The sequence below is a fragment of the Dioscorea cayenensis genome, chromosome 12, assembly GCF_009730915.1.
Source record: "Dioscorea cayenensis subsp. rotundata cultivar TDr96_F1 chromosome 12, TDr96_F1_v2_PseudoChromosome.rev07_lg8_w22 25.fasta, whole genome shotgun sequence".
Taxonomy (NCBI): Eukaryota; Viridiplantae; Streptophyta; class Magnoliopsida; order Dioscoreales; family Dioscoreaceae; genus Dioscorea; species Dioscorea cayenensis.
Genome location: NC_052482.1, coordinates 5,380,201 through 5,406,363, shown reverse-complemented (window position 1 = coordinate 5,406,363; position 26,163 = coordinate 5,380,201). Strand labels below are relative to the sequence as shown.

Below are 26,163 nucleotides of genomic sequence, written 5' to 3'. Positions count from 1 at the left end.
TTATGCTACTTTTACGCAGGTAGGGTTGTGAGGCCGAGTATGAAGGAAATGGGCCAATGTGGATCATAATGCACCTATTTTGGAGGAGATCTTGTTAAGGTTCAAACGCGAAGACATAGGTCGGTGTGAGATGCTAGAGTGTGTGCCAACCTCCTCGCATTCGAGTGAGCACATCTATTTGGAGGGGCACAAAAGGCGATCACGCTCGAGCATTCCGACTTATGCATATAAGAACAAGAGCCCCCAACCCCCAACATGTACATCATTGAAGAAGCAAGTGATTCACGACGTGAATGTGTGCCCGTTGTGTTACCCCGATGAAAGTATGGAATGGGAAGTTAATCGAGTTGAAGAGCAGTAGCAGAGCGATGCAGAGCAACACCGTAGCGATTCTCGTTCACGGCTGGCCGAAAATCGCAGAAACAGAGAATCCACACGGGCGTGTGGAAATTATCCACGGCCGTGTGGAAATTCCGCAAGGGCGCGTGTATTGTCCACGCCCGTGGAGTTGCCCGATTCCAGCCCTATTTAAAGCCGATTCAGCCCCGATTTTGGTATTCTTTTCTCCATCTTTTCCCCAACTTGATTCCTATACTGGACGAAGGAATCTTTGGTTGGGGAGCTTCGATCGAGGCGTATCCTATACCGGACGAAGGAATCTTTGGACGACGAGTAGAGGACTCTCCACAAGACCATCGACACGACCATCGAGGGGGTTTCTTTATGGATTCATTGCTTTTACATTCGATTTCTTTGATTGTATTAAGCTCCATGGAGAGCTAAACCCCTAGTGGGTACTTGGATGATTGTGAACCCTAGGATGTGTTCGTTTCATTGAACTTCTTTATTATGCTTTCAATAAATTGATGTTTATTGTGAGTTCCAACCTTGAATGCTTGATTGTATGAACATTTCCCCTAGAGTGACACTAGGGTTGAGAGTTCTTGTTGGTAACCTTGTGAGTGAGTGACACACCACTAGCGTTAGACAAAGCTAGGTTGGAGAGGGTTGAGAGGTTGAATCGAGAGGTACAGGAGCGTCCCTTTTCCTCTCCGATGTGATAGATTCTACCTCCATTCCTCGAGTTCTTTGCGGCCATAATAGAGTGAATGGTCTAAGGGATGAACCTCCGCTGGGGCCTAGTTGCGCGTGCAATGGAGTGAAGCGTTGAGAGGATCTTAGTATCTAGGGCTTAATTCTTGCTAGGGACCTTCCATCTGGACCAAATGGGTAGGTCTATATTTAGGAAGAGATTTATCACTTGGAATCCCTAGAGCTCATTGCAACTCTATCGAGGTGCAGGTGTTGAGATTGTTCGATTTCTCCTCCGGGACATGTATAGAGTTAGGCATAGTTGACCTTAGATTTGGGACTATGTTTGTAAGGATTTCCACGACTCACCATTGCATTGATTAGGAAGCATAATAGAGTTCTTGCACTTGAAGTGATCATCCCTAGGTGAAGCATTATCCCGAGTACCCCATTCTTTATAGATTGCCTTACCCTCTTCTTACTTTTGCTCTTTCACTTGTTGTTTTTTTATTGTTGAGAATTGAATCAATTTCACACTTATCACTATTGATATTCCACATAGTTAAGAATCAAATTAAGTATTTTCAATCCCTACTCCCTGTGTATTCGACCCCGCTCACTTGGGATTATTACTTCGACAAGCCTGTGCACTTGCGGGATATAAGCAAGGGAAACTTGTCAGTGTGGTAATGATTCAATTCTCAGAAATTGAAAGCATCAAGTAAGAGAGCAAAAGTAAGGAGGAGGCAAGGCAATCGATAAAGATGGGGTACTCGGATGATGCTTCACCTAGGATAATCGCTTCAAGTGCAAGAACTCTCTATTATGCTTCCTAATCAATCCAATGGTGAGTCGTGGAAATCCTTACATACATAGTCCCAAATCTAAGGTCAACTATGCCTAACTCTATACATGTCCCGGAGGAGAAATCAAACAATCTCAACACCTCGCACTCGCATAGAGTTGCAATGAGCTCTAGGGATTCCAAGTGATAAATCTCTTCCTAGATTTACACCTAACCCTTTGGTCCAGGCGGAAGGTCCCTAGCCACAATTAAGCCCTAGATACTAAGATCACCTCAACGCTTCACTCCATTGCACGCGCAACTAGGCCCCAGCGGAGGTTCATCCCTTAGACCATTCACTCTATTATGGCCGCAAAGAACTCGAGGAATGGAGGTAGAATCTATCACATCGGAGAGGAAAAGGGACGCTCCTGTACCTCTCGATTCAACCTCTCAACCCTCTCCAACCTAGCTTTGTCTAACGCTCGTGGTGTGTCACTCACTCACAAGGTTACCAACAAGAACTCTCAACCCTAGTGTCACTCTAGGGGAAATGTTCATACAATCAAGCATTCAAGGTTGGAACTCACAATAAGCATCAATTAATTGAAAGCATAATAAGGAAGTTCAATGAAACGAATACATCCTAGGGTTCACAAATACCCAAGTACCCACTAGGGGTTTAGCTCTCCATGGAGCTAAGTACAATCAAAGAAATCGAATATAAAAGCAATGAATCCATAAAGAACCCCCTCGATGGTCGTGTCGATGGTCTTGTGGAAAGTCCTCTACTCGTCGTCCAAGGATTCCTTCGTCCGGTATAGAATACGGCTCGATCGAAGCTCCCCTACCAACCTTCTTCCTAATGGAATCACGATGTCAGAGCCATAGAACCTCTCCAAAACCTTGGCCAATACCCCTCGAAACCCTAGCCGAAGCCCTCTCGCAAGTTGGGGAAAAGGTGGAGAAAACAATACCAAAATCGGGGCTGAATCGGCTTTAAATAGGGCTGGAATCGAGCAACTCCACGGGAGTGGACGGTACACGTGCCCGTGCGGAATTTCCGCACGGGCGTGGATAATTTCCATACGCCCGTGTGGATTCTCTGTTTCTCTGATTTCTCGGCCGGCTGTGAATATTGCTGCTACAGTAATTGCTACGATGTTGCTACAGTTCGACCTGAATAACTTCCCAATTCCATACTTTCATCGGGGTAACGCAAACCGGCACACGTTCACGTCGTGAATCACTTGCTTCTTCAATGATATATATATGTTGGTGGGGTTCTTGTTCTTGTATGCATAAGATGGAATGCTTGAGTGTGCCTGCCTTTGTGCCCCTCCAAATGGATGTACTCACTCGAATGCGAGGAGGTTGGCACACACTCTAGCATCTCACACCTGTTCTATGTCATCGCGTTTGAACCTTAGCAAGATCTCCAAAATAGGTGCATTATGATCCACATTGGCCCATTTCCTTCACACTCGGCCTCACAACCCTACCTGCATAAAAGTAACATAAAAACACACATATTAATGTAAAAAACTAGGAAAAGTAATGCTCAACATAAGGAATGAACACTTCGCATTCATATCGCACAAGCACTTATCAAACTCCCCCACACTTAAGCTTTTGCTTGTCCTCAAGCAAACATTAAAACATTCTGTGCATCAATGAAGAAAATATTGAAAGTGCTTGGCCTTCGGTTCACCAAAGTATACAAAGATAGCATTCTACAAGTAAGGAAAATTTCAACACTTAATACGAAAAATCAATGCACTAGCTAAAAACTTGAATAAAAAAGGATAACAAACCCGAATTTCGTGTAAGTGTGTGAACTCACTCAAAAAACCCCAAGTTATACTCCTCAAAGTTCTAAGTGCAAGGGACTTATTTATCTACACAAGTGATAAAAATTTTAAAAGATGGTTTTAGCTTCACACATCCTCTAAGGTAACCCTTTCCAAAGCGGCCGCTAAGGTGGCTTTCACACTTTCGAGGTGGTAGCTCTTTCTACCCGGGTGGTAGCTTTCACTCATCCTATGAGATAGCTCTTTCTCTCATTAGGGCATAACTAGTATCCGACTTGTGAGAGTAGCTTCATACTTCATAGGTGGTAGCTCTTTCCACCCAATAAATACAAATAAACAAAAAACTATTTTGTTCCTTCTTTTCATTTTCCATTTTTTTTTCAGAGTTTAACACAAAAATCATACATAACTAGTCCCTTAAACATCAAACATGAGTTTCCAGTAGAGTTCAAAGAGTGAGTAGTGCACTAAGTGTAAATCGGGCAAAAATTCCTAAAAATTCAAGCAAGAACTAGAGCATGAAAACATTCAATGTTAACAATTCTCCTAGACTTAAGAATACAAACATTGCAACTAAGGTGAACCGCCATTGGCTATGTGAGCATATATCAATCAAGAACAATAGAAAAGATGTGCGCATTATGAAACTCCCCCACACTTAAGTTGTACATTGTCCTCAATGTACACATGCAAGCTCACTCAAAATATATCATTCAAAAATAGATATGGGAGAAGCAATCAAAACAATACTCCCCTGACTCCTAGTGTTGCGTTTGATCAAGCTAAATCATTGGGAGTAGTGTTCCAACGGGTTGTGAAGCTCGCACGGCCAAGTGCCGAAGCACCTTGACCGTGCCCATGACTAAGTCTCAATTTCCAAGAAGACAAGACCATCTGCACGCATACACGAGAGGTTTCTGTGAAGCTCAAAAAAAACAAAAATAACTCGAGTGTATAAAAGATGAAGCAATGAATACAATTCGATAATGCAAAATAACATAAACTCAGAAGGAAAATCCTTTCTTAGTGAACAAGTCTAAAAACAAGAAAATAAGATAAAGAAAAATGCATGAAAGTAAAAGAAACGTCAAGTGTCGGAGTCGCTCTCGGGCTCCGCTACTGCTGTTGCTGAAGTGGAAGCAAACAGTGGATCCTCCGGTGCTGGGGTCGAGGATGGAGGTGATGGAGGTACTGGCGGTGCCTGAAGAGTCCTAGGCTGCAGGACTAATGATGAGGCAACATCTCGCTCTAGGATCTGCTGTAATATGTCAAAATGTGCCATGAACTCTGTGTACTGAGTGGCCTGCGTAGCCTTAATCTCGGCAACCTCGGCTCGGACCACTCCTATAGCATTCTCGAGCCTCTCAAAGAGATCATTGGCTCGAGAAGGTGAAAACATACGCACTAAGGGTGGTTCCTCGGCCGCTGGAGGTGCCTCGGTCTTCATTGATGCGGGCTGAGGCTCGGGAGTGGGCTGAGATGCTCCGGCGTCATCACCCTCATCCTCAACTATCTCTAGGGCTGGTAGAACTAACGCAAAAACCCCTGTCCAAACCCTGCGGATCATGCCCATCAACCGCATCATCTCTAGACCCAGGGGAGCGGGTACACTAGTCTTCTCGGCCCCGTGAATCGAATCCAAGAGACCCATGCCCAGTACTAATCTCGTAATGTAAGGGCCCGAGAAGATCGCTCCCAGTCTAGTGTACTGTCCCTGGTGTTTGATGTAATCAGCCAAGATGTGCCCTAAGTGGATCGGTATGCGCTCTACCATCGAGTACAAGTACAGCAACTCCTGGCGGCTCAAGACACCAGTACTATAACCACGACCATTCACTGACCTACTCATGATGGCGTGCAAATATTTGTAGGCAGGTCGGGGAAGGCACGTGGCCTTGGAGACCCGGCTCGTACTGACCCTGACCACATAGCACTCTATAAGCTCTCTGCGGGGTCAAGGTTCCAGGATAATCAGTAGGCAACTGTGCATACTCCTCTGAATCTGTGAATGCCTCCTCGTATAAACCAAGTAGTATGGAAAACTGTGTAATGCTCAAACTATGGTGGTGTCCAAACACTCTGAACTGAATGGTGCCCAAACTGTTGAAGCTCGCATACGCTCTATCAAACTCAAACGAGGAGAGCACCTCCAGTGCAAACTCTCGGATAGCTAGCTCTCTAATCATCAACAACTGCCGCCAACCACCATCTGAAATAAGGTCCTCAACCTCATCAGCGAACTCATCTCCCTGCTGAAGATCTCGTAATATAGTCGTGTCCAGGAATCGAGTCTGTCCGAAGCGGAGTCTCGATAAGCGCTCATAACGGGCCTGATTTTCGGGAATCACAAATCGCATGCCCCCGGGCTCAGAGGATGACTCATGTGGCCTCTTATCAGCTTGCTTCTTTGTCCTAGGTGCCATGATCTGCCAAATTTAAACAAAATTAGTCAAACAATGTTAATAAAACAATACTGCAGAAATCCGGACGGTCGTGTGGAATTTCCGCACGCCCCTGTTGATTCACGGGGTGTGAGAACCGCACGGCCAGGCATCAACAAACCAAAAATATAACTCAATAATATCTCTAACTTCGTTCTAAACATAAATCATTGTTCCAATTGAAGAAATGAAGCATTATTAACCATATTAATCAAAAGAGATCATGAATTGACAAAGAAGATGAAGAAAATGAATTTACCGATGAGGAGAAGTGAGAAAATAAAGAGCCGGCTGGAAAACTTGCTAAAATCCCACCAAACTGGTGCAATGGACTCGGAGAATGTTGTGAGAGTGTTTTCAAGTGAAAAGGAGTCGTGAAAAAGGAGAGAAATCATCCCCTTTTTAAACAGAACTCGCGACTTTTGGCGTTCTGTGCATCCACACGGGCGTGTAGAAATTCCCCACGCCCGTGCGCCTCACTTCAAAACCTCCACAGGGGCGTATGCACGCCCACGTGCGCTCTCGGGAAAAACTCTCACTAACTTAGAAAGATCTCCCATGGGTGTGCGGAAATTATCCACGCCCGTGCGCCAGACCCATAGGGGCTGATGCACGCCCCTGTGGCTTCCCTGGACATCCGAGAAAGATATCAAGTCTTCAACACGCCCGTGCGGAAATTCCCCACGGGCGTGGACATTCACAAGCCCAATTCACAGGGGCAGCCGCACGCCCCTATGTTTTCTCGGGATGGAGGGAGCAACTTGCAGAGTTTCGCACGGGCGTGCGGAAATTACCCACGCCCGTGTGGGGTTCACAAGGTCACCCACAGGGTCGAGTCCACGCCCCTGTGTGTTCTCGGGAAAATCTGCCCAACTTTGCAGGAAGGCACACGCCCGTGCGGAAAATACCCACGGGCGTGCGCCAATCGCATGGTCGTCCACAGGGGCAACCGCACGCCCTTGTGCCCTCTCTGGATGAGCTCACAGTACACATCTACGGGCGTGCGGAAATTCCCCACGCCCATGTGTTTTCTCCGGATGACTTAGAAAAACCTGCAGGCTCTGCAGAACTAGTCTGAACATGTCTACACACTCAGAGACTGCCCTATTATGCAAAATTCACTAGATAAAAACACAAAATAAAACTCAAAGGACCAAACTTCGCCAATTCGCAACAAAACACACAATGAATACTTTTTTTTTAAAAACCCAACATAAAATCGCAGCACAAGCACTCAAAAATTTCAACACCAACACTTAACAATTTATTCATGCAAACAAACTAAACTAAAAGGTACGAAAACAGTAAACACTTGGGTTGCCTCCCAAGAAGTGCTTGTTTAACGTCACTGAGCTTGACGTATCTTTCTTACCTCACGGGGGTTCATGAATGAAGGTTGCTCTCTTACCCATAACTTGAAAGCATGATGAGCAAAGTCTCTTGATGGTAGAGGGTGTACTATCGGGCTTCGGACCACCTAGCAATCCTTCGTCCAACTTCCTTCGCTCATGTACATCTCCAATAGTCTTGGGGCGTTTTCGGTGGCGTCTCCTAGCCCTCTTCATTTTCCGGAGCACATTCTTCAAGATCCCCAGGGTAGATGTTTCCTCTCCATTCAAACCAAGCATCATTACTTCTTCATTGCTATCCTCTTGGTCGAACAAACCTTCTTACGGATCCGAGTTGAATATATCCTGTATATATTCATCAACAATCTCATCAGTAGTGTCTAGAAAATACAAAGTGCCATCAAAATCGAGAGAATGCCGCATGGTTTCAGCAAGGCGGTAAGTGAGCTTATCGTCCCCGACTCTCAATGTAAGCTCTCCACCGTCCATGTTAATCAATGCTTTGGAAGTTCGCAAGAATGGTCTCCCAAGTATCAAGGGTACATCCGCATCCTCATCGACATCTACCACTACAAAGTCAACCAGAAAAATGTACTTGTCCACCTTGACAAGCACGTCTTCAATGATGCCTCTCGGATGTTGTACCATTCGGTCCGCCAATTGTAAAGTCATCCGAGTAGGCCTAGGCTCACCCAAGCCTAGCTTTTCGAAGAAAGTATATGGCATGACGTTGATACTTGCCCCTGAATCCGCCAATGCCATTTCCTCACCTAAGTTGGCGATGTTACACGGAATAATAAAGCTTCCCGGGTCCTTCTTCTTGTTTGGCATGTTCTTTTGCAACACCGCCGAGCATGAAGCATCAAGCACCACTGAAGCACTCTCCTCCAATTTCCTGTTGTTGGTCAATAGGTCTTTCAGGAACTTCGCATACTTAGGCATTTGAGCCAAAGCCTCAATAAAAGGAATGTTGATGTGGAGTTGCTTGAACAAACATAGGAATTTCTTATACTGCTCATCCCCTTGGTCATTCTTCAATCTAGAGGGATAAGAGATTCTTGGCTTGAAAGGTGGGGGTGCCACCTCTTTCTCTTTGTTTGCTCCCTTCTCAACCTCTATAACCTCGGGTGCGTGTTCTTTCGGCTTCTCACTCGGAAGCCTCCCTTCAACCTCACGACCGCTTCTCTAAGCGATTGCCTTCACATGTTCTCTCGGGTTGGTTTTCGTGTTACTTGGTAAACTCCCATGTGGCCTTTCGGAGAGAGACTTCGCAATTTGCCCCACTTGATTTTCAAGATTGCGCAAGGAGGCGGTGTGATTGCGAAGTGTAGCCTCGACTGATTCAAACCTTGTATTTGCCGATTGAACAAATCTAGCCAAGTGCTTCTCCAAATCCGTCATTCGGGTTTCCAAACCTGAAATTCTATTTTCCACTTGAGGGGCTTGTTGTTGTTGTTGGAACCCCGATGGCCCCATGGTCTTCTGTGGTCCTTGATTACTCCATGAAAAGTTGGGATGATTCTTCCAACCTGAATTGTAGGTGTTGCTGTATGGATTCCCTTGAGGTCTCATTCCATTACCTACAAAGTCAACATTCTCAACTGAAGAAACATCACCAATGACGATTTGGTAATCGGAGGGAGTATGTCCTCTACCACAACCGGTGCAATTGGTCACGGCCGCAACTCTATTTGAAGCTATAAGATCCAGACTTCTACTCAAACTCTCCACTTGGGCCGCCAATGAAGTTACCGCGATCAATTTCATGTAGACCGGCCACCTTTTTTTCTTCTCCCTAGCGTTCCAATCGGTAGCTATTTAACCCCCATTTCCTCAATCAATTGACGAGCCTCATCGGGGGTCTTGCTACCTAAGGTACCTCCCTCGCCGCGATCCAAGAGTTGCCTTTGTACTCGGGTTCAAACCATTGTAGAAGGTTTGAACAATCATCCACTCCGGGAATCCGTGTTGCGGACACTTGCGCAAGAGTTCCTTGAACCTTTCCCATGTCTCAAATAGAGACTCCAATTCCAACTCGCATAAAGGATGAGATCTCATTCCTAAGCTTTGTCGATTTTTCCCGGGAGGGAAGTAATGGGCTAGAAAAGCTTCTACCATCTCCTCCCATGTAGTGATTGATGCTCTAGGTAATGAGTGTAGCCACCGCTTCGCTTTTCCCCTTTAAGGAAAAATGGGAAGGCTCTAAACTTGATGGCATCATCCGTCACACCATTTATCTTCAAAGATGTCGCACACCCTCGAGGAAGCTCTCTATGTGATCTGCTTTGGATCCCTCATCGGCAAAAACCGTTGAATTGTGCGAATCGGCTGCAGAGATATGGATGAATGCCGGCTTTAGCTCAAAACTCTAAGCTCTAATTGGGGGACGCACAATACTCGATTGTGTCCCCAACACTGACGGTCTGGCATAATTGGATAGTCTTCGTTGTTGCTCATTTTGTTCTGCCATGTTGTCAGATCCTTCTACTTCCAAATCAGCTGGATTAAGCTATTCTTGTACAGGTTCTTTCCCTTTCCTTCTACGTGTACGTTCAAGCTCAGGGTCTCCTTCAATCAATATTGATGGATTCCCTCGGGTCATAACCTGGAGCTGCACTAAAAGTAAAGAAAAAGAAAATCAGAACGATGATGGAATAAGAAGATATAAAATATAATGTGTAGTGAAATAGCTAAGAAAACAAAGTGCAAAGTATCTCTAAACGCCTAACTCCCCGGCAACGGCGCCAAAAACTTGACAAGATCCCCTTGCTTATATCCCGCAAGTGCACGGGTTTGTCGAATTAATAATCCCGGGTGAGCGGGGTCGAATCCACAGGGAGTAGGGAGTAAAGACACTTAATTCGATTCTTAGCTATGTGAAGTATCAACAATGATAAGTGTGGTAATGATTCAATTCTCATAAATTAAAAGCAACAAGTAAGAGAGCAAAAGTAATGAGGAGGCAAGGCAATCGATAAAGATGGGGTACTCGGATGATGCTTCACCTAGTATAATCGCTTCAAGTGCAAGAACTCTCTATTATGCTTCCTAATCAATGCAATGGTGAGTCATGGAAATCCTTATATACATAGTCCCAAATCTAAGGTCAACTATGCCTAACTCTATACATGTCCCGGGGGAGAAATCGAACAATCTCAACATCTCGCACTCGCATAGAGTTGCAATGAGCTCTAGGGATTCCAAGTGATAAATCTCTTCCTAGATTTAGACCTAACCCTTTGGTCCAGGCGAAAGGTCCCTAGCCACAATTAAGCCCTAGATACTAAGATCACCTCAACGATTCACTCCATTGCACACACAACTAGGCCCCACCGGAAGTTCATCTCTTAGACCATTCACTCTATTATGGCCGCAAAGAACTCGAGGAACGGAGGTAGAATCTATCACGTCAGAGGGGAAAGGGGACGCTCCTGTACCTCTCAACTCACCCTCTTAACCCTCTCCAACCTAGCTTTGTCTAACGCTCGTGGTGTGTCACCCACTCACAAGGTTAATAACAAGAACTCTCAACCCTAGTGTCACTCTAGGGGAAATGTTCATACAATCAAGCATTCAAGGTTGGAACTCACAATAAGCATCAATTTATTGAAAGCATAATAAAGAAGTTCAATGAAACGAATACATCCTAGGGTTCACAATCACCCAAGTACCCACTAGGGGTTTAGCTCTCCATGGAGCTAAGTACAATCAAAGAAATCAAATGTAAAAGCAATGAATCCATAAAGAAACCCCCTCGATGGTCGTGTCGATGGTCTTGTGGAAAGTCCTCTACTCGTCGTCCAAGGATTACTTCATTCGGTATAGGATACGCCTCAATCGAAGCTCCCCTACCAACCTTCTTCCTAATGGAATCACGATGTCGGAGCCGTAGAACCTCTCCAAAACCTTGGCCAATACCCCTCGAAACCCTAGCCGAAGCCCTCTCGCAAGTTGGGGAAAAGATGGAGAAAAGAATACCAAAATCGGGGCTGAATCGGCTTTAAATAGGGCTGGAATCGGGCAACTCCACGGGCGTGGACGGTACACGCGCCCGTGCAGAATTTCCACACGGGCATGGATAATTTCCATACGCCCGTGTGGATTCTCTGTTTCTCTGAACCTTAGCAAGATCTCCTCCAAAATAGGTGTATTATGATCCACATTGGCCCATTTCCTTCATACTCGGCCTCACAACCCTACCTGCATAAAAGTAACATAAAAAATACACATATTAATGTAAAAAACTGAGAAAAGTAATGCTCAACATAAGGAATGAACGCTTCGCATTCATATCGCACAAGCACTTATCATGGCCTTTGTCCCCCAATATAATCAACATTCTCAATTGGGACGACGGAGGAGCTAGCAATAGGACATTGTGCGACTCCATGCCCTCCACCATAGGTGCTGTAACTCATCACTGACTCTGACTTTGAGCTACTACCCATGAGCATGTCTAGCTTCTGAGACAACACATCAACCTTTGCCATAAGAGCATCATTGTTACTAATTTCATAAATTCTGGAGACTCATTGCTTGCTACTGATTCAAGGATTTGCTCAGTTTTGTCAGGGTACTTGTTGCTAAGAGATCCACCCACTGCAACATCAATTAATTGATGAGTTGCATAGTTTAACCAATTGTAGATGATCTAAACCAGCATCCAAGAAGCAAAGCCATGATGGGGGCATCTTCAAAGGAGGTCTTTGAATCTCTCAAATGCCTCAAATAATGTTTCCGACTCTTCTTGCTTAAATGCTAAAATTTCCTGCCTTAGCTTCGCTGCTTTGCTTGGAGGAAAGTACCTTCCCATGAATTTTTCAACCATATCTTTCCATGTTTTGATCGATCCCGGTGGTAAGGATGTGAGCCATCGATATACCTTATCTCTCAAACTAAATGGGAATAGTCGAAGCCGGATCACATCATCCGACACTACATTTATCTTGAAAGTGGAACAAATTTGTAGAAAATGGGCAAGATGGTCATGAGCATCCTCATTTGCAAGACCATTAAATTACACTAAATTCAGGATCATGACGATTGTGCTAGCTTTGATTTAAAAATTGTTTGTGGCAATGGATGGTGCTTGAACACAGAATTCTTCACCCTTGAACTGTGCGGCCTTTCATATTCAGATAAGGTGTGTCTTTCCTCGGCCATGATTATAGATTCTCTGTCCTCAATCTCGATGTTTCGTTCACTCGAGTCTTCACCCAATTCTCTTAGTCTTCGATGCAAGGTCCTTTCAATTTCACTGTCTTGTGCAACTAGGTTTGATGGATTTGCTCGTGTCATGCATAGTACCTTGCAAAGTCAAAAAAGATATAAAAAGTTAAGCTCAAAAAGAAATAAGACAAATGAAAAGAAGAAATAAAAGAAAAGAAAAATTGTTAGAGCAATAAGCTAGAAGTTTCCTAGAATTCCTTAAGTCCCCGGCAACAGCGCCAAAAACTTGATATGCTTACCCACAATGTACGTGGTCACCAAGTAATACCCTGTGAGTGACACTAGGGTCATATTCCATGGGGCTAAGGAGATCCTATTACTCCTTCATCACCTATTATCTAACCTTACAACTTAAGCATGATTTACTACTCTAACAAGTGCAGTAATATAAACAACTTGCAAGAATAAAAACTATAAGCAGCACAGGAGATCATAAGAGCAACAATGAAATACAGAGGCCTAGGGATGAGGATCCCCTTGAGGGGTCATCATGATATACTGATGCACAGTAATAGCAAAACAAGGGTGATTTATACCGAAGAATCTCAAGACTAGTCCATCTCAATTTCTCGGCGATTGAACCCTAATCCCATACGAATGTCAATAAGGATCTCTTCGTAATCACATTCCTACTATCGCATTAAGTGTAGGGAAATCCCGCAATAAGGACACACTTACCCTAAGTCTATCCTTAAGATTCGGAGGGGCTACCGACATCCAATTTCTACAGTAAATATGCTATATTACCGAGATCTGGTTTTCTTCTCTTTTTCCGCCCAAATCGTATCTCTGTGTCTTCCATGGTGTTTTCATACCCTTTGAAGTAAATAATACTTGATTAAGCACAAAATGGGCATCCATTCATATTAAAATACATGCTAGAAGTATCAAATACATATACTATAATACATACATTTAGACACTTATCAGCTATCAAGACAATAAACTTTGACTTAAGCAAGGAGGAGGAACAAAGAATGCTTCATTTCAATGAGTTGGATAAATGGAGGTTGAAAGGATATAAGAATGCTCAGATTTATAAGGAAAGAATTTGGAAGTAGCATGACAAGCATATCAAGAATTTGAAGGAGTTCAAAGTTGGTGATCAGGTTTTATTGTTCAATTCTCGCCTACGGCTATTTCTGGGGAAGCTCAAGTGTAGATGGTTTGGGCCATATACTATAACTGAAGTCTCACCCCATGGTGACATTGAAATAACTCACCCAGAGAAGGGCACGTTTAAGGTGAACATACACGCCATACTTTGGCGGAGAAGTTAGTAACGATGACAAGGAAGTATTCTTTCTCTATGAACCTCCATGAGGTAAGGTTGGGTACATCAAGCTTAGTGACGTTAAACAAGCACTTCTTGGGATGTAACCCAAGCATTTACTGTTTTTCTAGGTTTTAGTTTAGTACATCAAGCTTAGTGACGTTAAACAAGCACTTCTTCGGATCCAACCCAAGCATTTACTGTTTTTCTAGGTTTTAGTTTAATACTTGCATGAACAAGAGCTTTAGTGTTGGTGTCTTAGTTTTTACATGCTATTGTTGTGTTTTCTCATGAATTATTGGTGTTTTAGTGTGCTTAATTGTGATTGGCGAAGTTTCTTGGTCATTTAAGTGTGTTTTACATGTTTCTTTGGTCAGTTCTTCATGATATACGCAGGTTTTGTGTGTGTATAATTGTGTAGAAATTTTTTTGTAGAGTCTATAATTTTTTCTAAGCCATCCAGAGAAGACACACGGGGGCATGGAATTTCCACATAGACGTTTGTTTCGATTCAGAGCTCATCCTTAGAGGACACATGGGTGTGTGAATGCCCTTGCGAACGGCCTTGTGATGAACACGTGCCAATGGGTAAGTTCCACACTGGCGTGCCGATCTTTGTAAATTTCTCATACTCCATCCTGAGAAGACACAGTGGTGTGTAAACGCCCCTATGGATGATCCTATGAACTACACATGAGAGTGGGTAATTTCCACACGCCCGTGTGAAACTCTGCAGAGACTTCCCCCCCCCCATCCCAAAAGCACACAGGGGCGTGTGAGTGCCCTTGTGAGTACCCCTATGAGCATCCACACGCTCATGTGGAATTTTCACAGGGGCGTGTGGAACACTTAGCCAAATTCTCGAGAGGGCAAAGAACACACAGGGCATGTGGGTGCCCCTGTGGGTCGGGCATATGGGCGTGGGGAATTTCCACATGGCCGTGTCGATGCGTTCAGAGTTAGTCAGAGGCTATCCTGAGAGCACACAGGGGCGTGTGTCTGTCCTTGTGAGCTCTCTTGTTGAGACACACGGGCGTGGGTAATTTCCACACGCCCGTGTGAATGTAGAAAACACAAAAGGCCGTGATTTTCTTTATAAACTACATTAGCCTTTTCATTTTCAAACATCTCCACACTCAGAGAATGCCTTCTTTTGCTCTCCCGACCTTGTTGCCGTCTATTTGAGGGGATTTTAGGGTGTTTTTCTCCCGTTTTCAAGGTTTTCTTTCCCATTTTGTCAGTAAGCCCTCTTTTTCTCTATTCTTAACCAAATCTTCATATATTTTGATTGTTATGTTAATTGTGAATAGATTTCATGTTTAAATGAGTGGTGGATGCTTTTAAAAAGAATTTCTAATGAATTTTTTATGTATTTTAGGGATTTTGCATCTTGGCCTTGCGATTTTTACGCCCCGTGGATCCACACGGGCATGTAGAATTTCGATACGACCGTGTGGATTTCTGTAGAATTGGGTTTCAAGTTAAGTTGATCGGTTTCTCTTTAATTCTTGCTAATATGGCCCCCAGATTAAAGAAAGCGGCCGGCAAGCGTCCACGTGAGCCTTCTCCTGAGCCAAAACATATGGAATTCGCGATCCCCGAGCATCAGGCTCATTTTGAGCACTTGTTGAAGCTGATGTTCGGCCAATATCATTTCCCAGATTTGAGCGCACTAACAGAGATACAGTTGGGGATGAGATGTCTAACGAGATGGAGGAGCTCCTCACTGTGGGCAGTTGGCACAAACTTCTTTCTATCCGTGAGCCGACCATTCGCATGTTGACGCTTGAGGTATTGGCGTCGACCGATCATACAGAAGTTTCGATATAATATATGCTATTCAGTTCCGTGTGTTCGGTCAATACCACAATATGAGCGTCACATAGTTTTTGATCCGACTCAGATATGACGAGGCCTTTAATGACACTGAGGAGTACGATCGATTGCCAATCAATTATTTGAGTAGCCTAACTCCTTAGAGAATGTACAGTACATTATATGGCTAGGGTCAGTACGAGTCGGGGTCTCCAAGGTGATATGCCTCTCCTGGCCAGTGTACCGATATCTCCATGCCGTTCTCAGTAGGTTAGTGAATGGGCGTGATGACAGTATGGGAGTTCTAAGACGTCCAGAGCTTTTGTACTTGTATTCGATGATGCAGAGTGAGCCGATCCACCTTGGGCACATTTTAGCAGAGTACCTGAGGCATTAAGGGCAGTATGCCAGGGTGGGAGTGATCTTCTCAGGCCTATGCATTACCAGACTCATCATTGGATGGGTTTACTAGACACAATCAGGAGGGTCGAGAAGTTGATAGTGCGATTCCCCCTCAGCTTGGAGACTATGTGGTTAATGGGGATGATTCGCTGGTACAGGAACGTAGTTTATATGATGACCATGCCTCCACCTGAGACAGCTGAGGCCGAGGGTAACGCAGCATGGGAGCCCCAGCAGGTGCAAATGGAGACTAAGGTACCACCTGCAACATAGCAGCCAACTCCAGTGCGTATGTTTTCTCCCTCTAGAGCCTATGATCATTTTGAGAGGCTCGAGAGTGATGTAGGGGTGCTACGGACAAAGATAGCTGAGGTTCATGGTACACATGCTGCGAAACACATAGAGGTAATGGCGCGTTTCAACATTCTACAACAGCTGTTAGAGCGAGATGCGACCTCCCCATTTGTTACCCCTGACTCCTCCAGCATCCCCAGCACCACTAGTTGCATCACCACTACCACCATTATCAGCTGATCCACTAGTAGCACCACCTACTTCACCACCAGCAGAGGCAGCAGAGCCCGACACTAACGTTTGAGGCATCTTCATCTTTCTTTGTTCTTATTTTTCATATTTTATTTCTACGTTTATGTTGGACTTGTACTACTCAGAAAGGATCTTCCTTCTGAGTTTATCTTCTTTTTTTTTAGTCTTTTGAGTTGTATTTCATTTCTATATCTTTATTTACTCGATTTTATTTTTGTTTTCATTGAGTTTCACTGAACCCCATTGTGTATACGTGTAGATGGTCTTGTGAGTTTGGAATTTGATAAATAGTTATTGGCACAGTCGATGTGATATTCACATGGTCATATGTTCTCCACAACACATTGGAAGTCAACTCTCATTGAATATAGCTCCATCAAATGTACAATTAGGAGTTCAGGGGAATATTGTTTCAATTGCCAACTTCACACATGTTTTTTATTGCTTTATACTTTATTGTGCTCGCATGCGTACATTGAGGGCAATATACATCTTAAGTTTGGAGGGAGTTCACATTACACATGTTCTATACTTATACTTTCAATGTGTATGCTCATGTAGCCAATGGCGGATCACCTTAGTTGCAATAGTTGTATTCTTAAGTTTAGGAGAATTTTTAACATTGAATGTTCTTATGCTCTAGTTTTTACTTGAACTTTTAGGAATTTTTGCCCGATTGAAACTTTGTTTCACTACTGACTCATTAAACCATATGGAAACTCAAGTTCAATGTTTAAGGGACGAATTTAGTTTGTTTCTTGTTTTAATTTCTTTAAAAAAAAGTATGTATATGTGTGTTTGGTTATGCATTGGGGGGTAGAAAGAGCTACCACCTATGAACTATGAAGCTAGTCTCATAAGTCAGATAATAGTTATGCCCTAATGAGAGAAAGAGCTATCTCATGGATGAGTGAAACCTATACTCCGGTAGAAAGAGCTACGGCCTCGAAAGTGTGAAAGCCACCTTAGCGGCCACTTAGGAAAGGGCTACCTTAGAGGATGTGTGAAGCTACTGCCCTCTCCTTTTCTTTTTGTACATAAATAAGTCCCTCTCACTTAGAGCTTTGAGGAGTAAATGTTGGGTTGACTTGAATGAGTTTACACACACTTACACGATATCGGGTTGTTGTCCTTTTTTCTTCAAGTTTTTAGCTAGAGCGTTGATTTTTCTTGTTCGGTGTTAGAATTTTTCTTTACTTGTAGAATACCTCTTTTGCACACTTTTGGTGAACCAAAGGCCAAGAACTTTAAATTTTCCTTCTTATATGCTTTAATATTTTATTTTTGCTTGAGGACAAGAAAAAGCTTAAGTGTGGGGGAGTTTGATAAGCGCTTGTGTATTAGTAATACAAAGTATACTTTTCTTACATTAAGCATTACTTTTCTAAGATTTATCACTTATTCATGTGTATATGTGTTCTTTTGTACATCTAGGGTTATAAAGACAATTGTGGATGAAATGATCCAAAAGTAGATCGTGGATGCATTTGTTGATGAAGTTCTTGGACTGAGCAAACGTGAAAACACAAGTTGTGCTAAAAGATATTTGGGTGTGTGCTAACCTCCATTGTGCTCAAGCGAATATACAAATTAGAGGGGCACAAAGGTAGACACACTCATGTGTCCTGACTTGTGCAATACTAGCAAGATCTTCGTCAATGTGATTTCATTGAAGACGCAATGTGATCTACCAGATGGATGTGTGGCCATTCATGTGGCGTCAATGAAAACTGTGAATTCATGAGTATTTTGGTGAAGTACTGTAGTAGTTTACTACAGAAAAGCACTATAGGAAAATCATTGTAGTAGTTACTATTCACATATCGCAGAAAATCAACTTCTGAAAATTCACATAGGAGTGTGGAAATTCCACACGCCTGTGTGGATGCCTGATTCCAGCCCAAATAAAAGGCACGATTTCAGACGTTTTAAAAATCATTTCCCAATCTTTTTCTCATCTTTTTCACATCTTTGGAGGCGCTTGTGGCTAGGGTTTCGAGAGGCTTTCGCTAGGTCTTTGGAGTGGTTCTATAGCCTTCCACACTGCGTTCCTTTGGAAGATAGTTATAGGGGGAGCTTTTATCAGCAACGATTCAGCGAGGTGTGCCCTAAGCTTGATGAAGGAACCCTTGGAGAAAATGAGGCATCTTCACAAGACCATCGATACGGACTACGAGGGAGGTTTACTTATCGATTGCATACTTTTACATTCGATTTCATAATTGATTTTATCTTACTCCATGGAGAGCTAAACCTCTAGTGGGTGCTTGGACATGTAAACCCTAGGATGATTTTGTTTCATTGATCTTTCATTTTGTTTCTTAAATTGATGTTTTTATTTGAGGCCCAACCTTGAATACTTGGTGATTTGATTTTTCCTTAGAGTAACACTAGTGTTTAGAATCTATCTTGGTAATCCTTGTGGATGAGTGACACACCATGAGGGTTTGATAAAGCTAGGCTGGAGAGGGTCAAAAGTGTGAGTCGAGAGGTAGCGGAATGTGCCATTTCCCTTCCGATGTGATTTATCCTACCTCCAAGTTCCAAGAGTTCTTTACGGTCATAATAGATTAAAGTGCTAAGAGACAAACTCCACTTAGGCTTAGTTACGCGAGCAACAAAGTGAAGTGTTGAAGTAATCCTTAGTGTTGGGGCTTAATTTTGACTAGGGGTCTTTCACTTCGACCAAAGGGTTAGATTTATATTAGGGAATAGGGTTTATCACTTGGAGTCCCCAAATCTTCATGCAACCCCACATAATGTAAGGCGTTAAGAGTATCCCTTTTCGCCGGGACATAGTGTGAGGATTAGTCACGGTTGACCAACGGGTCTTTCGCCTAGCCCAAAGGGTTAGATCTATATTAGGGAATAGGGTTTATCACTTGGAGTCCACAAATCTTCATGCAGCCCCACATAATGTGAGGCGTCGAGAGTATCCCTTTCCACCGGGACAAAGTGTAAGGGTTAGTCACGGTTGACCAAAGGGTCTTTCGCCAGGACCAAAGGGTTAGATCTATATTAGGGAATAGGGTTTATCACTTGGAGTTCCCAAATCTTCATGCAACCGCACATAGTGTTAGTTATGGGGCATAGTATCCCTTTTCATCGGATCGAGAGTATCCCTTTGCATTGATATTGTTCACACCACTCTTAATTTATCTTCACTATAGTTAAATAGCAATACTTGTGTTTCTAAGCACTATTCCCTGTAAATATAACTACCCACTCGCTAGGGTACTTTATTACTTCGACAACACTTGCACTTATAACACACACACACACACGCAAGGGGTGTGTCATGTTTTTGGCGCCGTTGTCGGGAATAGGTGTTTTGGAAGGGACTTTGCTATTTTAGCTATTCATCACTTGTTCTATTTCACACTTCCTTATTCTTCCATCATTCTGATTAGTTTTTTTTCTTCTTTAATTTCAGAGAAGATGATCAACATAACTAACATATTTAACACAATCACGGGAATGGTTGAAGACATAGAACAGAAGATACAGTTGTTTGCAATACAGTCAACTTCATGATGTTTTATGTAAGAACAACCCATAAGAAACCACCCTGTGGAAGAATAAGTTGTTAATCACATTAATGAGATTCTGAATACAAGTTGCTAGCTCAATAGTATGCTGGATCAGTTTGAAAAGTCTGCACTGTCATCTATGAGCTATCACTTTGAAGAAAGTTTAGAAAGGGTCCTCGCTCAGTTTGATTCTTTTCATCAAGAACAAAGGCATGAAATTTTCTCAGTGGGAATTTCAAATAAAATCCAGGAAACTTGTGAGATAGGAAATGTGGATCTTATTGAAGATCATTCAAAATCACATGTACAAGTGGACAGTTTAGAGAATGTTATCAAACAAGATTCAGCACAGTTCGAGGAAATTGATAGATTGAAGGAGAGTAGATTGCGATCATCCATTGAGGAACCACCTGAGTTAGAGCTTAAAACTTTGCCATTATTTGGAAGATTTCTGATATAAAAGGCATCAACCCTTCATTTTGCACTCATAAAATCTTAATGGAGAATAATTACAAGTCTGTGATTCAATCCTAGAGAAGATTGAACCCAAATATGAAGGAAGTTTTGAAGGTAAAGGTGGTGAAGCTATTGGATGCAGGAATTATATATCCCATCTCCGATAGTGTTTGGGTGAGCCCCACTCAAATAGTTCCGAATAAAGCAGGAATGACAGTGGTTAGAAATGAAAGAAATGAGTTAATCCCAACCAGAACAGACACAGGGTGGCGTGTATGCATTGATTACAGGAGGTTAAATGACGCAACTCAGAAGGATCATTTTCCATTGCTATTTATTGATCAGATGTTGGAGCGATTGGCCGGGCATCAGTACTATTGTTTCCTTGATGGTATGTAAGGATACTTTCAGATCCCTATTGCACTAGAAGACCAAGAGAAGACAACATTTACTTGCCCCTACCGGACGTTTGTTTATAGAAGAATGTCTTTCGGGTTATGCAATGTGCCGATGACATTCCAACGTTGTATGATCGCTATTTTTGATGATCTCTTAGAAGATATCATGGACATGTTCATGGATTCTTTCTCAGTATTTAGAGACTCCTTTGACATTTACTTAAAGAATTTGGAGAGACTGTTGGTGAGATGCAAGGAAACAAACCTTGTTCAGGAAAAGTGTCACATTTTGGTCCAAGAGGGCATTGTCCTCGGTCACAAGATTTCTCAATTAGGAATGGAAATAGATAAGGCAAAGATTGAAGTCATAGACAAGCTTCCCTCACCAACAAATGTGAAAGGAGTTTGTAGTTTCTTGGGGCATGCGAATTTCTACAGGATGCGCCCTTTGATTTTGGAGATGATTGCTTGGTTGCTTTCAATTTGTTGAAGGAGAAATTAGTGCAAACACCTATTCTAATCACTCCATATTGGAACAAATCCTTTGAGCTCATGTGTGACGTGAGTGATTATGCTATTGGAGTAGTTTTGGGTCAGAGGAAAGGTAAACAGTTCCAATTGATTTATTATGCTAGCAAGACTCTTACGAGTGCTCAAGAGAACAATATAACTATAGAAAAAGAGTTATTAGTAGTGTTGTTTGCTTTCGATAAGTTTAGGCCATACCTCATCTTATCTAGGGTTACTGTATTGACCGATCATTTGGCACGTCGTTATCTCATTAACAAGGCTGATGCTAAACCAAGGTTGATTCGTTGGATTCTACTTTTGCAAGAGTTTGATATGGAGATAAAAGATAAGAGACAGACCAAAAATGTGGTTGCAGACCATTTGTCTCGATTGGAGGATTGTGATGGTCAAGAGCCATCAAACAAGGAAATTAACAATTTCTTTCCCAAGGAGCACTTGTATTCAGTCCAGAATTCGGCATCAAAGGACACTCCATGGTTCGCTGATTTTGCAAACTACTTATCGGGGAAAGTTCTTAAGCAGGGCCTCACCTTCCACCAAAAGATGAAGTTCTTCGGTAATTTAAAGAATTACTTTTGGGATGATCCATTCTTGTTTCACATTTGCGCAGATCATGTGGTTCGAAGATGTGTATCAAGGGAAGAAGGTTCGGGCATCCTTATGCATTGCCACTCCGGACTGGTTGGGGGGCATTATGCTTCAAGTAGAACTACTAAAAAAGCCTTGGATGTCGGATTCTATTGGCCGACTTTGTTCCAGGATGCACATCAGTTTGTTCTTCGATGTGACAGTTGTCAATGAGCCGGAAATTTATCGCGACGGGATGAAATGCCTCAAAATCCAATGCAATTTTGCAAGGTGTTTGATGTGTGGGGTATTGATTTCATGGGACCATTTCCAAAATCCAATGGTAATCAATATATTTTGGTGGCTGTTGATTATGTTTCCAAATAGGTGGACGCTCAAGCTCTGCCTACTAATGATGCTCAGACCATGGTTAAATTTTTGAAGAGATTGTTCACTTGATTTAGAACCCCACGAATTATCATCAGTGGATGATGAACTTATTTTTTCAACGCTCAGCTTGAAAAATTGTTGAAGTTTTATAGAGTACATCATCATCTTGCTACCCCCTACTTATAAACATCTAAATCTACATATTTTGTACGTACCAATACATATGTTTACTGTATTTTATTGAGAACTTGATGCCTTTTTTATGGTTTAATCATTTTATTTCATGTTTCAGGCACAAAAGAAGCCTAGGTGAGCTCAACGATGAAATGCAAGAAGAAATCGACATCAAAAACGTCATTTTTGGACCCCGGGCACTGTACATGCATTGTAGCAGCCCGGAACATGAATATTTCAGTAAAAAGTCTAAGTCTGGATTTCCTTACAGGCAGTATTATGACCATCCTTGCAGGCAGTATTGTGAGTGTGAGGCCACTCACAAGGAAGCCCTAGTTCATCCCTTTATAAACATTGTTAGGGTTTCTTTTGAGGGGAGGAAGCCTTCTTCTTGGAGCTCACCACCACCACACCAAATCGGAGCTAGAAGTAAGGTTTTGAGGGCATTTCCACGGAGGATTCGACAAGGAGAGCGCGATTTTGGGTGAGATCTACTCCTAGGGCTTGTGTAGAGGAGGTTGAAGACAAGGGAAGCCACCTCTTGTGTGGCGTCTTTGGAAGCTTCTCCGGCCTTCATTCTTTGAGGGAGTATTTCTTATATTTTGTTTGGTTGTTTGCATGGATTTCTTGTTGTATTTGATGACTATGAACAACTAAACCCCAAGGTCACCGGATGTAGGTGAACCTTGGGGGTAAACTTGTGCTTGTATGGATGCTTGGTTCTTTCTATTGTATTTTGGCTTGTTTGTGATCATTCCTTGGTGTATTTGAATGCTTTGGTATGCATGAGAACTCGGTGTATCAATTCTTAGGTAATGCTAGGTTGCATGACCATTGCCCTAGTGTTAGACTAACCAAGCTTGGAAGGGGAACACGTATAAATACGCCGTGACCATCGGGTATTTATACCCCTCTAATTCTTGGGTTAAGTATTAGCTTGTATTATAACCCTAACTTGAGAAAACCACCTTTCCCATTACAATCGTAGGAGGATTTGGGCGGAAGAGATTCCGTATCCAATACTCGTACTGGATTAGTGGTCAATTATCGTGACCATCGGGTTGACCTAATCTAGGGTTTTCTCGGTCCAACTAGCCATTTGCATGTTAGTTCTGGCATCCTGCACACTTTAGTAGCCCCTGAGAGGATCCACATCCGTGACCATTTTCTTCCCTTGATTATCCCCCGTATCTTGCCTTCATTGTTAGCATTTTATTTGCATTTTACTTGTTTATTTGTTTTATCACTATCACATTCAAACTTGGAGGTTAAACAACATAGCGAAGAGGAAGTAAGAGTAGCTTCTCAGGCCCTTGGGAATACGACCCCCTCGTGCTCACACGAGGGATATTACTTTGCGATCCCGTACACTTACGGGGAAGTGATCACCTACCATCCACAGAGGAGTGGTTAAGTGGAAGTCACGAATAGAGAGCTTAAGAGAATCTTGACAAAGTCAGTGGAATAAGGAAAGCGATTTTGGTCAGAACGCTTAGATTTGTATTAGGCTCATAGAACAACATATAAGACTCCGATAGGGACCACTCCCTATAACTTGGTGTATGGTAAGTCATGTCATTTGCCTATGGAGCTTGAGAATAAAGCCTATTGGGTTATCAAGGAAATGAACTTTGACTTAAGTAAGGTGGAGGAACAACGAATGCTTCATCTCAATGAGTTGGATTAATGGAGATTGATAGCATATGAGAACGCTCAGATTTACAAGGAAAGAATCCAGAAGTGGCCTGATAAGCATATCAAGAATCTGAAGGAATTCAAAGGTGATGATCAGGTTTTATTATTCAATTCTCATCTATGGCTATTTCCAGGGAAGCTCAAGTCTTGATGGTTTGGGTAATATACTGCAACTGAAGTCTCACCCCATGGTGCCATTAAAATAACTCACCCAGAGAAGGGTATGTTTAAGGTAAACGGACACTGGCTAAAACCATACTTTGGTAAAAAAGTTAATAATGATGATAAGGAAGTATTCTTTCTTTATGAGCCCCCTTAAGGTAAGGTCAGGTACGTCAAGCTTAGTGACGTTAAACAAGTACTTCTTGGGAGGCAACCCAAGTCTTTACTGTTTTTCTAGGTTTTAGTTTAGTACTTGCATGAATAAGAGCTTTAGTGTTGGTGTCTTGATTGTTAATTTCTATTGTTGTGTTTTCTTGTGAATTGTTCATGTTTTAGTGTGTTTAATTGTGATGGGCGAAGTTTGTAGGTCGTTTAAGCAAGTTTCCCATGATTCTCTGGTTAGTTATTCATAGTATATGCAGGCTCTGTGTGTGTATGAGTGTGTAGAAATTCTTTTGCAGTCTGTAATCCAAAGAAAACACTCAGCCGTGTAAAATTTGCACATGGGCGTGTGTTTCCATTCAGAGCTCAACTTCTCCATCCCGAGAAGAAACAGGGGTGTGTGTTTGCCCCTGTGAGTGACCTTGTAACGGTCACAAGACCGTGTGGAATTTCCAAAGGGGCGTGTGGACCCCTGCAGAATTCTCAGACTCTATCCTGAGAAGATACATAAGAATGTGAATTCCCCTGTGGATGACCCTATGAAAAACACACGGATGTGGGTAATTTCCACACACCTATGTGAGACTCTACAGAGACTTCTCCTCCATCCCAAGAACACACAAGGACGTGTGATTACCCCTGTGAGTACCCCTGTGAGCATCCACATGCCCATGTGGAATTTCCACAGGGGCATGTGGAACACTTGGTCGATTTTTCAAAGGACAGAGAAGCCACAAGGGTGTGTGGGCCTTGTGGATCGGGCACACAGACCTAGGGAATTTCCACATGCTCGTGTGGATGCGTTCAAAGGTAATTTGAGCTATCCTGAGAGCACACAAGGGCGTGTGAATGCCCCTGTGATGCTGCCTTCTGGAGTCACATGGCCGTGTGGAATTTCCACACGTCCGTGTGGATGCACAGAACACCAAGAGGCGCGGCTTTTCTTTAAAACTCACTCACGTCTCTTCACCTTTTCACTCCCAAACACTCAGAGAATGCATCTCTTCTCTCTCCTGACCACTCACTGTTGATTTATAGAGGTTTGAGTGAGTTTTCCGGCCGTATTCAAAGATTTTCACTTCCATTTCGTGGGTAAGCCCTCTTTCCCTCTTTCTTCGCCAATTTTGATTTATTTTACTTAAATTGGTGAATGTTGCTTCGATTTCATGTTTATATGGTTAGTGTATGCTTTTAGAGTAATTTTAGAACAAATTTTTGATGTATTTTTGAGATTTTCACATAGTGGCATTGTGGCCTTCACGCCCTAAAGATCCACACGACCGTGTGGATTCTGCAATATTGATTTGTGAAGTTTGTTTGATTGATTGATTTCTTTGTCAATTCTTGTAGATATGGCCCCAAGATTGAAGAAAGCGGCTGGCAAGTGCCCAAGAAAGCCCTCCCCTAAGCCAGAAC

General features: G+C 42.8%; 2 non-coding genes across 2 annotated transcripts; both read left to right on the top strand.

The window, feature by feature from the left end:
• The first annotated feature begins 9,377 nt into the window (after nt 1-9,377).
• LOC120274259 lies at nt 9,378-9,485 on the top strand. Its single transcript, XR_005540790.1, has one exon. It is a non-coding gene; the product is annotated as a small nucleolar RNA R71 (small nucleolar RNA).
• A 2,605-nt stretch (nt 9,486-12,090) lies between these two features.
• Nucleotides 12,091-12,197, top strand: LOC120274199. Its single transcript, XR_005540734.1, has one exon. It is a non-coding gene; the product is annotated as a small nucleolar RNA R71 (small nucleolar RNA).
• The last annotated feature ends 13,966 nt before the right edge of the window (nt 12,198-26,163 follow it).